The sequence below is a fragment of the Pleurodeles waltl genome, chromosome 5 (assembly GCF_031143425.1).
Source record: "Pleurodeles waltl isolate 20211129_DDA chromosome 5, aPleWal1.hap1.20221129, whole genome shotgun sequence".
Classification (NCBI taxonomy): domain Eukaryota; kingdom Metazoa; phylum Chordata; class Amphibia; order Caudata; family Salamandridae; genus Pleurodeles; species Pleurodeles waltl.
This window is the reverse complement of record NC_090444.1, coordinates 484,494,050-484,508,813: the sequence shown is the minus strand read 5'-3', so window position 1 is coordinate 484,508,813 and position 14,764 is coordinate 484,494,050.

The following is a 14,764-nucleotide window of genomic DNA, read 5'->3' as shown; positions in this document are numbered from 1 at the left end:
CTGGGAGGTACTGTGCTTCAACTGCCTGAATTTTCACTGCTCACCTGAAACGACCCTAAGATAAGACTCCTGCTTCTTTTTTGCTGTTTTACTTCACACACACCCTTCCCCTGCCCTAGTAGAGTGGGGCCCTTAATGTTGGACTCTCACAGGCTCCACTAGTGTGGAAGTTGCATTGGGGATCACCAGTCTGCAGTTCCACGTCAATTCCACATGGAGAGGCAGAGGTTAGTGTTTTTGCTCATAACAATGACGATGATTTCAGCATTTTTCAGATGTGTTACCATTACCATAGGATCCCATCAAATTAGTTTTTTTGGCAAAATGTTTTTATATCTAATCATAATAAACAGTTTTTCTGTTCTAACCAAAGAAGCGTATCTTTCCTTCCTCCATTTAAGACAGATTTCCAGTGCATTTCTAAAGTACTTAAATTTTGTAACTATGCGATTTGGCTGCTGTCGATGAGAGGGTATATCAATTCGAGGTGCAAGGTAATGTCAAGACTGTGGTATCATACAGCGGCACACAGAGCAGGCTTTGCTAGATTTGGCTTACTTGCAGGCTGTCAGAACCCCTTTCAGTGGGCCACGGGAAAGTATGGGTTTACTAGGCACAACTATAGGTTTTGTTAGCTTTTATTCCTGCTGTTGCAGGACTGACCTACTAAGGGGCCTGAGTACCTTGGCCATGTACTACCCCTTTTAGCACTTGACTCTCAGTGATAGCAGCGGTAGAGCAGTCCAAGGCTCTTTGAGAGGAAGGTAGGTGTAAGGCATACAGCGGCATAAGATTCAAAATGCAAATAGTAACAACAATAAGCTGATTGTCCAGTCAAACTCTTCCTTTTATCTAGTTAGGAGTATTTTAATGTAAACACACAAAGCATAGAAACAACAAACTAAATAATCCCCATAGTCTCTTTAGGTCAGTATACTCATATTGCCCTAGGCAGAAGCCCTATGCTCCTCTTTTCCATTTAGTGGGTTTACTTTCAAATTAAATAATGGAGGTGACTTCCAAATGCACCCCATGTTTGTCCCCATGCGACAACATCTAAGTTTGAACTTAAGAGTTAATGTTAACATTGCTAGATGTTAAATGTGTGCAGGTCCCAAGCAGGCCTGATGGCCTACAACAGTCTTACCCAACCTAATGGCACCTGACAAGCACAGCAGCACTACGGTTCTTCCTTTTGGACTCTGGTCACCCAATGCAGTGGGATTGTAAACTCAATAGTCTTTCCCTGCAGATGCCTTGGGCCTCCTCATTCTTCATACAGCCTACAAAGGTGTTGGACATCTTTCTTTGCTTCTGTGGCAATCAGTAAGTGTTCTTGACAGCATCCTTGGCTCTATGATCCAGGGCAATGGCCCTCATTTCACAGAGCCCCTATCCTTCATGATGACCACCTTACTGGTCAAATGGAGGTCATCCACTTCAGATTGCATCTGAATGGTGACCCTCATCCTGGCATACGGGGGTCATCAAATTTAGCATTCATGCAGACGATGGACCTAGCTTCACAGTGGTCCCCTCCTGGAACACAGGCAAGGTTGATTTCAGCATGCATATGGGCGATGGCCTTAGCTTCAAGGTGGCTCCCTCCTGGCATCTGGGGGTTGCTAATCTCAGCTCTCACAAAAGAGATGTTCGTAGATTCCTCAAGAACTGGCTGACAGCCCACACTCTTGCAGTGGTCCCAACCAGAATGCACATCTCACACTTCGCTCAGTTGGATCCACTCAGCATGATTCCCCACTGGCCCTAGCTCCCTCCAGGAATTCTCCTCCTCCTCACAGGATCCACTGGTCTTTGCAGGCAGGCAGTAGGCTGGTACTCTATGCTAAGGGAAAGTGGTGTTGACTTCCTGGGTGATATCCCCTCACACAGCAGGACAACTAGCAGACTTTGGTTCGTATTCTTGACTTCAGCAATTGGACATCTTGGTGATTACCTCTCCAGCTGAACTCAGCTCAAGAACAATGTTCCTGAACAACTTGTGGGACTCAAGCTCCCACTTCTAAAGTCAACATCCAGACACTGATGTGATTACGTGGCTGGCCTGTTGATATGACAGGAATATCAAAGGATCAGACCCTAAATCACAGAGGTATCCTCTGCTCTTCCCTGCCCATTGTCGAAGGAATAGTTTAACATAGCTGGAGTGGCTCCAATTTTGATTGACCACTGCAGAGGCCAAGTGAGTAACCGGAGATCACAACTGTCTGTCAGCCTTCAATGATATATGCCTCATAGAAACCTGCCATCTACCTGACAATGAGTCCAGACCCCACCTACAAGTAACTCTTTCTGGAATCAAAGAAACCATTGATGTACACAGAGGATACTCTGCTCCCCTTTCTCTAGTGTGTGGGTTCCCACACCAGCCCTCAGGAATATAGAATCCACATTTCCAGTCTGAGCATTGCAGTCCTCACTCATACTAGCCTTTTCATGCCCTAGCCTTTCTAAATGAAATCTAGATGCTTTGTTGTTATCTACTACAGACTGGCACATACATATCCCAGCATGTGCATGCCAGTATCACATACTGTCCAGCACTATTCATAATCATCATGTACGCCAAATGTGAGCTAAGTGCACAGAAGCAGAAGTTTACATCGGTGAGCTCAAAGGCACCACTTCCATGACACGTAAAAGGCCTATTAATACTACTGATTACTACAAAACACAAAGGCCCTCATTACGACATTGGCTGTAAATGCTGCTTACTGCCGCAGTGACAGCTGCCAACATACCACCACAGTTGTGGATATCCAAATGCCATATTATGACACACACACACACCAAACCGACACAATACTGCCACAGACACAAATCTGACAGCCCAAAGGTCAGTGTTAAAGGGTCGGTAAACACACCCATACCGTTACGCCAACAAAACAATGCCCACCACATTGTGACTCAAGAATCACTACGGCGGACATTCAATGGTGGTAAACCATTGGTGGTACACACCGGCGTGCTCAGAACGGCCACCCAAATACAAAACAACACAACATTGGCCTAAACGAAAATCACACACCTCACACTCATACACACACAGCACCCACACACCAACAGCACTATAAAACACACACACATTACACTCAACCCTTTACGAATACCAACAAGCGCCACAAGACTAACACTAAGACCATTGAGACAACTACACACACACACACTACAAACACCCATCCATCTGTCACGCACCCCACGTCCCACACCCCATCACATCAGTTAACACGCACTGCACAACACACACCACACAACACGCATGTCCACACTAAGGTACCCCTGTTTCACTGATGAGAAGTTGCGGGTCATTCATTCACGGTAGAGCCACAGCTGTTTGGAGCACAGGTACAGCAAATATCCATTGCCAGGAAGATGGAGCTATGGCGAACAATCTTGGACAGGGTGAACGCCATGGGACAGCATCCAAGAACAAGGGACAACATCAGGAAGAGGAGGAATGACCCACGGGGGAAAGTGCATTCTGTAGCAGCAAGGCACCAGCTCGTCATCCAGAGGACTGGAGGCGGACCCCCATGTTCTCCCCCACAGCTCACAGCATGGGAGGAGCAAGTCTTGGCAATACAACACCCAGAGGGACTCACTGGAGTTGCCGGTGAACTGGACACTGGTGAGTCAATATTTACTACTTATTACCCACCATACCTGAATGCCATCACATCCCCTCACCCTCACTACCATCACTCCACTCCATCCCACACACTGCACCTACACATCTGAGTAACCCCAATGCCAAGCCCTGCATGACATACCAATGCATGGACAGCCCTCACAGCCCTGCATGTACACCCACCACCAAAGCATGCACAGCACGGAGAACTAACAAGTACATAATCCACCACCATACACAAACAAAGGTGACAGGACAACAGCAACAACAGAGGGTAAGCAAGGGATGTACAGTATGTCACAGACAAGGAGAATAATACAACGCTTACATCTCCACAGGTGCTTCAGCCAATCTCAGCGGCGAGGAGGTGCCATGACTAACCAGTCCCCCAACAGAAGACACTCCCATTGATGACAGTAACTCTGGACCTCAGGATCTGGATGAACTACCTGGCCCATCAGGGACCACTGGTCAGTCGGCCACCCCAGCCCACTCCCTGTCAACCACAGAGCCTCCCCCATCAGTATCCAAAACCACAGCACCAACCCAACGTCCCCACACCTCTATCCCCAGGACACGTCAATCAGCAGTGTGCACACATGTACAGCGACCCCAGTCCACACCTTACACCCAAGACAATCAGGGACCTGGGGTCAGTGGCAGTGGGCACACCGTTCATGGGACAGAGGCACAGGGGAACAGGGACACTGGAGGACCGCAGTGCATCAGGAGGAGGACAGGCCCAGGGAACCGACTCTCCAGGAGGTACTCACTAAAGCCCTGGGGGCTTACCAACAATCCCAGGACAAGATGGGCCAGATCCTTACCAACATGCAGGAGAACAAGCGGCTGCAGGAGGTACACCATCAGGAGATCAGGGAAGACTTGCAGACCCTCAACAACACCATGGTCTCCATAGCAGGGGTGCTGGCAGATATGGCCATCATCATGAGGGACAGCACACCAGTGGGCCCCTACCACTAGCCAGTCTACTGACCAGCCCACCGCTTCCAATGCAGATTGTCGGCAGGAGGCCCTGCCACAGGACCCACAGGCCACCAGCAGCCCTCCCCTTGCAGAAGATGAACCGCACCAGAAACGTTCTCTGCGACCCATACAGAAGCCAGAGACACTTGCAGAGACCAAGACAACCGCTGGGAAATGAGACCCTCCTGAATGTCCCCCTTGTGTCCCACCTTGTCACCTTGTCCACTTTGAACTGCCTTTGCTCCCCTTCCTATGGCCCTTTGGACACTGCACCTGTGCTACAAACTGACTGGAACAATACCCTGGACTTTCCTCAACCATCACCCCATTGCACTTTTACGTCAATGATTTGCACTACAATAAACACCCTTGAACACAACCTAAATGAAAGTGTTTTATGTGATGAAAATGTCCAAAAATGGAAACAGTCACAAGATGTGCAAGTGATCTGAACACTGTGATGGCATACATTTAATTACCTGTAACTGTCTGTAGTCATCACATCAGTACACTGTTATCATATCACCAACAGCTGCAAAATGAGAAGCCATAGGTGACAGTAAGTAGAGATGCAAAGGAAGTGAACGCCATCCTGCTACAGCCACACAAAAAAACATCAATAATAAGAGGAATGGTCAGTTCCACTGTCTCACCTGTGTGTCATTGGAAGTATTGACGTATAACTGATGTTCTGTTGTCCACATCCTCATCCTCTGCCTCCTCATCCTCACTGTCCTCAGGGTCCACTGCTGCCACATGGGCATTTCCGGTCTTCTCCTCCTGCAGACAAGGCACATGTCGTCTGTGGGCCAGGTGACCTTCTCGGGTGAGTAGCACAGGGATCCACCTGTCAGATGCAGGCTTCTGATCCTGCCCTCAGAAGACCAAAGGTCCTTTCAATAATTCTCCTGGTTCGCCCGTGTGCATCATTATAACGATTCTCAGCCCCTGTACTGGCATTCCTCACAGGGGTCAGGAGCCACAATAAGTTTGGGTAGCCAGGGTCACCTAGGAGTATTGCGGGACAAACATTAGCCTTACACAATGGTATGGGGTCAACACCAGAAGGCATATACTGACATACATTGGGTGGGGAGCCAGACTCACCAATTAGCCACACCCTGTGCCTCTGTAATTGTGCCATCACATTTGGGATGCTGCTATTCCTCAGGATGAAGGTGCCATGCACCGACCCAGGATACTTGGCAGTGACATCTTGCTATGGTACCTAGCCAGTGTAATGCCAGTGTGATGCAGGGCACTCAATCCTGATCCCTGTGTGTGACGATAATGAGTATGCCATCTATGGTGTTAGGGCTGCAATTGACCCAGTGCTCCCTTTCTCTCTCTCGCTCTTTTTTCTTCTGTCATCTTGTCCATGTGTGCATTAGCATCATCTGACAGAGGAGCAAGGGTACTGGTGACAGAGGGAGCTGATCCCACGGGACCTAGGAGGCAGAGTCCACTATTGCCGAGGGGACCAGTGGGACGGAGGGTGAGGGGAGCACCACGGTGGAGACAGGGGGTGACAACACTGACTCAGATACTTCTTCCGATGGAAGCTCCATGGTGGTGGCCGAGTCCTCTAGAACCACCCCAGCTACAGGTACAGCTGACACCTCCCGTACCAGCACTGCCCTCTCAGTAGCCCCTCACCGAGTTGCCCGTGCCCACTCACCCAGGAGGGTGGCCATCTCCTTCATCCCAGGCACCTCAGGGCCTGCCCCAGTCAGCCCTGCTGCCCTGACATAGGAGGCTATTGACCTCCTGAGAGCCATCTCTGTAGGGAAGTCAACCATTGTGAATGCCATCCAGGGGCTGGCATCCCAGATGCAGCAATAAAATGCATTCCTGGAGGGCATTCACCATGTATTGGCGGCCCAACAGAGATTGTTTCAGGCTCTGGTCTTCTCTCTGATGGCAGCCATTTTCCCTGTTTCTACCATCCCCCCTCCAACTACCACTTCCCAGTCCTTATCTCCTCAACCACAACCCATCCCATGCACACAAGACATCACAGAAGAGTGGCACAGACAAACACAGGCAGCACACTTCAGGCCACAAGTACTCACACAAACAACAGACAGTTGCACACACAACATCCACTGCTTCCACTGTCCCCCCTCCTCCTCCTCCCTCACTGTCACATCCACACTCACACCTGCATGCACTTCATCAACAGCCACCACCACCATCACCATACCAAGCATCACACACACCTCACTTGCAGACACCTCCACAACATCCATCCACGCATCCCCTGCCTCCTCACCCACCCGGTCTGCTCCCCTGCTAAGAGACACAAATGCACACACTCAGACACCCAACAGCCATCCACCTCACATCAGCACACTGCCCATGCACCTGCACCCAGATCCAGAAGACATACACCTCCAAAAACCTCTCCCTCAACCTCCACTCCCATCTCTCCTGCCTCATCCTGCCACACTGTCCCTAAGAAGCTTTTCCTTGCCCAACTTGACCTCTTCCCCCCCCAAACCCCTCTGCCCTGCCCGTAAGAGCAGGGTTACAACGACCCAGCCCAGCACCTCAGCCAAACAGTCCACTGGGACAGGGGAGGCAGATCCTAGTTGTGGAGACAAGGAAGGAAAGGATTCCACCCCAAGAGGGGAAGGATCCCATGCACACCACCCAAGAGAGGGAAGGATCCCAGTACACCACTCAGGAAAGGGAAGGATCCCACTACACCACCCAGGAAAGGAAAGGTTCCCACTACACTTACTAAGAGAAGCAAGAGGCCCCCTCCAACAGCAGTGGGCAAGGGCCTCACCTGCAGCAGAGGCTGGCAGGGTTTCCCCTCCAACAGCAGTGGGCAAGGAGCCCTCACCTCCAGCAGAGGCTGGCAGGGATTCCCCTCCAACAGCAATGGCAAGGAGCCTTCACTTCCAGTTGGGACACAACAGCCCTCACCTCCAGCTGCAACACAACAGCCCTCACCTCCAGCTGGGACACAGCAGCCCTCACCTCCAGCTGGGACACAACAGCCTCACCTCCAGCTAGTAGACAACAGCCCTCACCTCCAGCTGGGACACACCAGCCCTCACCTCCAGCAGAGGGCATGTAGGCCACCCTCCAGGGACTGTTGTACAAGGAGCCCCCTCCAGAACCAGTGGGCAAGATCCCCACCTCAGAGACTGTGATTCCTTGTACTCCTTAGCAAAATGAAATATTAATGGTGCCTCCTCCAGAACCAGTGGGCAAGTTCCCAACTCAGGGACTGTAACCTTGAACTCCCCAGGAAATTGAAATGGGCATGGAGCCCCCTCCAGAACCAGTGGGCAAGTTCTCCACTTCAGCTGCAGTGCCCCCCAACCCCCTTCCCCCTGAGGTGCCAGGCCATTGCCAACATGATGCCTCTGCACAGTGTAGTGCGGATTACGTCAGGGAGCGGGTTGGGCCTTGGACTGTGCCCTGTGGCTAAGTGGGCCTTTTGTACTTTGGACTGGCCATTGGCCCTTTCGGAACAGTGACTCATGTATTTCTGGAAAAATGTAGTCCTTGCATTGTTATGACGTGGGGCCTGTGACTCTGCAGCTGGTTGTGCATATGGTGTGTGTGTGAATGGTGTGAGTTGTGCGTGTGTGTGTGTGTGTGTCACTCTCCTTTTCCTCCCTCCCTCCCTCCCTTGTGTGCTAGGCAGCTGTACTCACCGTCATCGTCTTCGTCGGCGTTGGTGTTCCAGGTGGAGCATGGCATAGAAGAGCATCAGGAGGACTTGAAGTTCTGGTTCCATGGCTGCGTTGATCTTTTCTGTGTCTCTGTTGCTGAGTTTTTTGTCTTCTTTCTTCTGTTTCCGCCAGGGTTTTGATGGCACTGGTACCAACCCGGAAATCGTGGTGGTTTGCTATGTCTTAATGTGGTGGATGCTAGTTTGTCTTCCACCTGGCTGTTGATGGCTACCGCCGTGGTCAGTGGTATTAAAGCCCTGGCGGTTGGTGTAGTACATTGGCTGTCTATGGGAGTTATCACCACCATGGTCATAATTTGGTGGTAATTACCGCCAGCCTGTAGACGGTATTACCGCCACTTTAACAGTCACTGCCAGTGTCATAATAACCACCAAAATGTGTATATTATCAATACTGTGCTCATGTCACTTAACTCCTGGTAACGTCAGTATACCACTACCATTAAGAAAGTAGAGCTTGGTGTGCCCCTTCCAGTCTACTAAGAATGCATTACAATGAGACAGGCCTAGGACATTGCACATACCCATGATCTATGTTCACCCATAACGAAAATTCGTTATTTATTAGTTAACTTAATATTAATAATGTTTCATTTTTTATGATTTGTATAATTAATATCAAGTTTTTAAGATCGTAGGAAGGGAAGAGTAATTATTTTACCTTCATTTTATTTCAGCTTTATTTTCATTTATGTATTTTTTCATTTGTAATATAAAATTGTAGTTTTAGGATTTAATTTCATTTATATTTAATACATTGTTTTGTTTAAATACATGTATTTTGTATTTCATTTTTACATCTATATTTGTTTTCCTAAAACTTTTGGAGTTAGAATAGTAAATTTGACCCTGCCAAAGGCCATAACATTCTCCATTTTTGTTTACATGGCAGTGCGAATAGTAAGTAGAACCTCTCTAATGTTAAACACTTTCCCTGTTTTTGCTGGTGATGGAACAGGAATAGTAATTTGATCCCTCCAAACACGTTTTCTACTTTTGCTCAGAATAGAGTGAGAATAGTAAACCTAACCCTTCAAGTCCAACACTTTCTCTACTGCTGATTACCACTAGAGCAGGAACTGTAAATCCAACTTTTCTAAAGTACTAATACTTTCATTGCTTTTGGTGATGCTGGAGTGGGAATACTAAATTTGACTCTTCCAAGGTCCAACACTTTTCCAACTGTTGCTTCAATTTGTGTCAAAATAGTGAATCTAATCAAATTCAAAGTTTAATTTTCCCCCGCCTTCGCTTACACTGAAGCGTGAATAGTAAATGTGACCCCTTAGAAGTCCAATACTAAATAATCACTCCAAACTCCAAAATATCCCTTACTTTTCTTTACACTGGAAAGGAAATAATGAATCTAACTCCTCCAAAGTTCAACACTTCCTGTGCCTTTGCTTACATTTGAATGAGTATAGTAAATTTGATCCCTTCAAGGTTCAACACTTTTCCTACTGTTGCTTACGTTGGAGAGCAAATAGCAAATCTGAATTTTTCAAAGTTCAACACCAATATTCTTTAGTTAGTTATTGTTAAAATGTATTAACTTCATATGTTTTCAATTTGTTTTAATTATTTCTTATAAAAAAATCATTTGTAATCTTTGATATTTTAATTTTGTGGGTTCTGAATGAATGTTTTAATATAATTTGATATTTATATATAAGTATGTGCTCATTTTTTATGCAATAACGTTGAAATTATAGAAATGATTTGGTGCGGAAAAGGATTAACCGACAGTCTTTTCTTTTAATCTTTTGTTTCTTGAAGTGATAGGTGTGAGAATCTAGAGGTTTCATACTGGAGGACAGGTATTCATCTGTGTAAAGTAAATGCACCATTTTTGCGTTGGGTTGAATATAACCAGTACAGCCTTCACTTGCTGTAAACAATGGCGTCCTCAGTCCAAAGGTTATCTCCAGACTTAGGAACTGATTACAAGTTTGACGGTTGGACCACCAGACTGCAATGTTGGCAGTCCCAAAAAGACCACTATGCTGGTGGTCCCCAGACAGGCAGGGCTGCTGCCTGCCAAGCAGAAAAAACGGCAGACCACCAGCGGCGCAGTGGCACAGCGGCTTACTTCTAAGTTGTCTGACCACCAGCGCCTTCAGTGCCTCAACCAGCCACCAACCTTATTACACACAGTCACTGTGGTGCTCTCTTTGCTGTAGTTAGCGAATAGCGATCAACCACTGTGGTATGCGTCCAACAAAGTAAGAGACAAAGGCACATTGGATGAATTAAAAAACAACACAGCTGACACACGTTGGTCCAGTGGACACACATGCAAATCACATTATAAAACACACCCCTTCACAAACCACAATGCTTTGCATTTCCACAGGAAGCCAAAAAACCCGACCACCTTTTTTGTGTATTACATAGATTAGCCACCCCTTTTTTCACTATCCCATAGAACACCCTGCACACACTTTTGTCCATCCACTCCCTATTTACCCTGTTAAGTAAGTCCTTGTCACCAAACTTTAGTTGTACTCTATGTCACATTCCAAAAATCCCCATTTTTCAGAAGATGAATTGAGAGTCATGGTGGATGAAATCATAGGACTAGACCCACAGTTGTTTGGAGCCCAAGTCCAGCACAGTCAGCTCAGTAGGAAAATGGAAATGTGGCAAAGGATAGTTGACAGAGTAAATGCTGTAGGTACCACCCTGCGCACAAAGGAGGGCATTAGGAAGCGGTGGAAAGACCTGAAGGGCAAGGTCAATTCCCTGGCCTTCAGGCAGCAGCTAGAGGCCAACATGGCTGGCAGTGGCCCTCCCTGTGCCGCATTGAGACCCTTTTGCTGGGAGGAGAAGGTCTTGACCATCCTGCATCCTGGGGGCTTGGCAGCTACACATGGGGGAGTGGAGTCTGGTATGTTACAACACAAAAACCGTCAAAAAAATGCAATATTATCCATGCTCACAGCTCAGATTTTGCCACTCTCTTGTTCATGTACTTCACCAAAATTCAGTACCCAGTGTATCTGAGATACAACACTGTCAATGTGTATTATTGGACCCAACTTCACAGCTATCAAGGCCCATCTCATGCCATATGTCCACATGGTGCCTGTAAATCTCACAATATAAAAAAATACATTCCAGTATTCATGGTATGTCGAAAAATGTAAATGTATGTCAAACCTAAATGCAGCCTGCATACGGATATGTAATACCAACATTTGCTGGGGAGCAGAGGGAGTGACCTGACTTCAACTCCCAGGAGACCTTGTGTCTGTAACTCTAAATACCAGCCCAGTGGTCACCTGTCCAAATACTCCTGTTTGGAAACTCTCAATTGAAGTGTACTCAGCTGGGAGAATACCATTTATATGGTGTGTGTAGTAGAGAATGACCTGACTGCAACTCCCAGGAGGCCTTATGTCTGCAACTCTAAACACCAGTCCAGTGTTCTCATGCTCAAATACCCTTGTATGTTAACTCTCAATTGACATGTATTCACCTGGGAGGATACCCTATGTCAGGTGTTATGAAGTAGGGGTAGAGACCTGACTGCTAAGACCAGGAGACCTTGTTTCAGTAATTCCAACCACCAACCCATTGTTCACTTGCCCAAATACCCTTGCATGTTAACTCTCAATTAAAGCGTACTCACGTAGAAGTGACCAAGATACCAGGCATGTCTGTCTACCTAGCTCCATCTTGACCTGCTAATCCAAGATGATACTATTGAGGCGGAATGACACCTTACCCAGTGTGTACAACAAGTATTACTAAGGCCTCAAGCTACATCACTAGATTGGTATCAGCAACAAACATATTGACACAGCACGCTGCACATAATGACTCCAGTCACATATACAACAAAGTCCTGTGTTTGCCAGCATCCTAGTCAACTAGGCCTCCAAATGGTCAAAGCCATATATTGCTTCTCAACTGTGTTGGCTTCAGTGGTGGTAAGATGTAATTTTCAGTCCATCTTCCAAAGTGATCTGCACATCTCATGAGCTGCTTGGGTCAAACAGTTTGGGCATGGTTTACACATGTCATGTCATGTCATGTCATGGTGACTTGACACAATAGACTTACCTACAAATTAAGTATGTCCAATGTCTCTGCTTACTGTAATACAAAACCTTTGGAGGTCACTACTCAACCAGTTGTATTTCATCAACAGGTCAAGCAGCCACTGGGCACACGGAGGCCACAGAACAAGCTACCACTACCCCCTGGATGAAGCTCTCAGTGATGACAATACTCCTGGACTTGTGGGTATGGAGGAAGGTCCTAGCCCATTTTGGCAACCTGGTCATATGGCAACAGGGAGTCTCACCATGGCATCAACATCACCTTCCAGCCCTGTTGCATCAACATCTCAGTCAACAATGCTCCTGCCACAGCCTGTGTGCCTAGCTCAGTTTTCACCATCTTGTGCCCCCCTCCTGGATTCTGAGGTGCAACTTCACACTCCGGACACTGAGGGTCCAGGACCCCGATGGAGAAAGGGCCCTGGGCCAAGGCAACAGGCTTGTGAGGGTTGGGTGCATGGGAAGGATGCTATGGGCCAGCGGAGTGAAGCCAATGGGGCTGCTGTCAGCCAGAACACCATCAGTCATGTCTTGTGGGTCTATCAGGAATCCCAAGGTGTGGTGGGCCAGGTGTTAACTAAGATCTGGGACATTAAGCAGCTGCAGAGGGCCATGATTGAAAAAATGGATGTCCAAACTACAGAAATGGGCACTCAAACAAGGGTGCTGCAGGAAATTAACACCACACTGATCAGGGCTTTACTCCCAATATCTGCTCCTTTCTGTTTGGTAAGTACATCATGCCAAAATACATATGTGGCAGACACAAGATGGGAGGCCCTGACAAAGGCATAAACAGCAGCTGAACCCTTCCCCCTCACAAGTGGGGACGTCCAGCAAAGCAATCAGGAGGTACAGATGGCAACAAACCCACAACAGCCAGCAATAATCCTCTTCCTTAATGTCCTCCTTTGTGTGCCACACATTCGATCTGTGGACTGATCCTGAATCACTTTCCATTTCCAATGGGAGGACTACTCTGGACTTTGGACTGCCACTGGTGTGGCATCTACTCCAATGGTTTCATTCACCCTGACTGACCCCTTCACATTTGAGTTTTTGTTGATTCATGTCACATATTTTCTGTTAGTTGTAGCTTTCCCAATAAAATCACCCATCACTAACTCATTGTCCGTTGTCTCTAATTTCACATTTAGCCATGTAGATATTTCAGACCATGTGAACCATATGATGATGTTCTAAGGTACGTCTCGAAGTTGCATGTACAGTGTCCAGCTCAGGATTACAACCATTCCACACAAACACATACATACAAGTGTCCTGTCATAGAATGCATTTGATTACGTTGTTCAGCACATTGGGGGTCATTCTGACCTTGGCGGTCCATGACCGCCATGGCGGAGTGCGGCGGAAGCACCGCCAACAGGCTGGCGGTGCTTCCTGGGCGATTCTGACCGTGGCGGTAAAGCCACGGTCGGAAAAGGGGAGCCGGCGGTTTCCCGCCAGTTTCCCGCTGGCCCAGGGAACCCGCCATGGCGGCGCTGCTTGCAGCACCGCCATGGGGATTCCGACCCCCTTCCCGCCAGCCTGTTTCTGGTGGTGTCCACCGCCAGAACCAGGATGGCGGGAACGGGTGCTGTGGGGCCCCTGGGGGCCCCTGCACTGCCCATGCCACTGGCTCCATTCCGAGCCGGCTTCATTGTTGAAGGGGCTGTCCCGCTGGGCCGGCCGGCGGTCTTCTGGCGGTCGCCCGCCGGCCCAGCGGGTAAGCCGGAATGGCCGCTGCGGTCTTTTGGCGGGTGGCGACCGCCGCGGTCAGAATGACCACCATAGTGTGTCAATATGTCTGAAACAATGCAAATCATAAATTAATTAATCATACTGAGTAAATGAACATATTTATGGGAACAGACCTCCAGACCATGGAAGGAAGGGATTTGTGAGACATTTTCCTGAAGGATATTCAAACATTAAAGTGGTCGATGTCATCAGCTGGAGCCATATCACCTACCCACCAAAGTAATCTAACACCATACAATGCAGGACTCAGACAGATGGTAGTACAACAGTTTCTAATCAGAGGGTCATTACAACCCAGTGCTCATGCATCTGGTGGTATGACACAAACATATGTCAGTGAACATGTACAGGCACTTTGGCATACAATGATGAAACACATCAACAGCTACATACAGGTCATACAACAGAGTGTTTAGCCAATGTGAAGGGTAACTGACATGATTGTGGCCTACGACTATATATTTTCTGACCACATGATGACACATATGATGCATTAGGGCCAACACAGGACAAAAAACAAGTCAAATGGAGTCTTATAAACTTCCATCCTATCACTGTGCAAGCTGTCTTGGCACAGGTCCCCTACACCTTAAC